At 42.6% G+C, this 2,132-nt stretch overlaps 1 non-coding gene across 1 annotated transcript; it reads left to right on the top strand.

Moving 5' to 3' along the window:
• Positions 1-707: 707 nt before the first annotated feature.
• On the top strand, positions 708-779 carry TRNAD-GUC (transfer RNA aspartic acid (anticodon GUC)). The gene has a single exon. It is a non-coding gene; the product is annotated as a tRNA-Asp (tRNA).
• The last annotated feature ends 1,353 nt before the right edge of the window (positions 780-2,132 follow it).

Raw genomic sequence — 2,132 nt, forward strand, 5'->3', positions numbered from 1 at the left:
CACACTCACACATGCAGTACTCGAACCAGGACCTCTGTGTTAAAACTCTTTTGAGTCTACCATCGACTAGCTATGGCAATGTCCTTCTAAGTAAAAGCACCATTTTTTCTTTTTCAGCGGTAAATGAAGGTACAAAATTACAAACCCATTTCAAAGAGAATAAACCAGTTGAGGACAAAAGCTATGATCCACCCAGCAGATAACCTACAACTTATTAATTGAATGCAACAGTCTACCCTTCCAATAAGTTGGCCCCACAAAGAGAATCACCTAAAGGGAAAATCAGCCACATCTATTCATCTTGTGGACCACACTAGAAAAAACAATGATCAGCCATTAATAAATAGAAAAATACAAACAGTGAGTGGATAGGGCTGATTTTTGCACAAGACAATCTTCACGGTGGGATCAACCTGTTGGATGGATTGGATGTCTCACACAAATGAAAGGTTAGAAGTTATCCCTAAGGTGGATTGTAACTTGTAGTCCAGCCAGTTGGTTTTGACGCACCTCCATTTCAAATACCCTCTTGTGAACGGCTTTGGAGGGGACTTCTGCTCCACGGTTTTGAAATAATGGCAAACAAATATATAGTTAAACTAATAAACTGCTATGTTAGTTTACCATCATTTGGATGGAATGTGTGACTGCGAAACATTACGGATTACTTAATAATATCATTTTACTTCATAAATGAACATCACCGAGTCGTTGTAGTATAGTGGTGAGTATTCCCGCCTGTCACGCGGGTGACCCGGGTTCGATCCCCGGCAACGGCGATTTTTTTATTTCTTCATTTTTCCATGTCTGCAACACGGTTTCTTGGTTTTTTTATTTTATTTTATTATTATTATTATTATTATTATTGTGGCCACCTATGACAATGACGGACGTGAATCATGGCAGGATGCAGGCCAGATATCCGATGGGGGCCTAACATGAATATGCCACGTCCCAAAAGGTTAGCCGGTCCACTCCTCACATGGGTAACACTTGTACAACCGGACCATAGGTGATTTTCTTCCAAACCGTCCTTTGACAATTGGAATGGATCCAGATGTATGGTCCGGTTAGCCCAGATCTCACACATGGACCCCATGTTGGTGCGTATGCTATGACTCACCTCCTCAATCCCTCCCCGCACACAAATGCCACGGCATTTTTCTACACCTTGCAAACGAAGGGTTGTATTTCTCATCCAATGCTACAATGGAGGGGAGAACAAGTGCAAGAAGAGCAGCCACAGCAGCAACCACAACAAGGATGTTGACGGAACCAGCAGCAGCGAAACTGTATGCTGTGCAAGTCAAGACGATAATGATGGTGAAATCAAAGGGTAGCTACCTTTACTGTGTCCTTTTGCAGCCTACTTATATAGAGCCTAGAACTAAGTTTTATATTTTTCTAGGTGCCGTGGAGCTGTAAAGGTATAGTTAAAACTAGGGAAATGGCAGGTGCATGCAAGGTCTGGGTTGTTAAGGTCAGGGGCGGTTTGGAAAACACCAACTAGATTTGAAACACGGTTAAGTTGAGGTTGGGAATTAGCATAACTTGATTTGAATTCAAGTTGAGCAAATTTGGGTTGGGTTGGGAATAATCACATGTTTGGCTGAGGTTGGGGGTGTAGTACGAGGAATTCAGGTTGGGCAGTCAGGTCGGGTGCGGGTTAGGTCCTCGTGAGGTTCCCAGCCCAACAAGTTGCGCCCTTGTTCGTGCGGTTTACAGACGAGGCAACGTGGTACCAGGCTACTCACACACACACACGAAAAGAAGAAATGAAATGACAATTGACCATGTGTTGGTTGAAGGCTTGCACCCAAAAAAAAAAAAAACCTACGGCATTAGGCAATCTACGGCATCTTAAACCTTTTTGGCGTTCAGCTTAGTTACACCAAATTTCCGCACCCTGACATGGCCAATTAAAAGATGCCACATGTCGACACCAAATGACCACAACTGACATAAATCTACTCTCACCCGTGAGTAAAATGCACAGGCACGAATCCTTATATCCACCTTTAGGAAAGTAAATTACCACATATCACATGGTTATGTTTATCATGCCAATTAATGAAGCAACGTATCCATCATGAATAAAAGAGACTCACCCAAAGAGCTATTACAAATCAGGA

The sequence above is a fragment of the Magnolia sinica genome, chromosome 2, assembly GCF_029962835.1.
Source record: "Magnolia sinica isolate HGM2019 chromosome 2, MsV1, whole genome shotgun sequence".
In the NCBI taxonomy this organism is placed as follows: domain Eukaryota; kingdom Viridiplantae; phylum Streptophyta; class Magnoliopsida; order Magnoliales; family Magnoliaceae; genus Magnolia; species Magnolia sinica.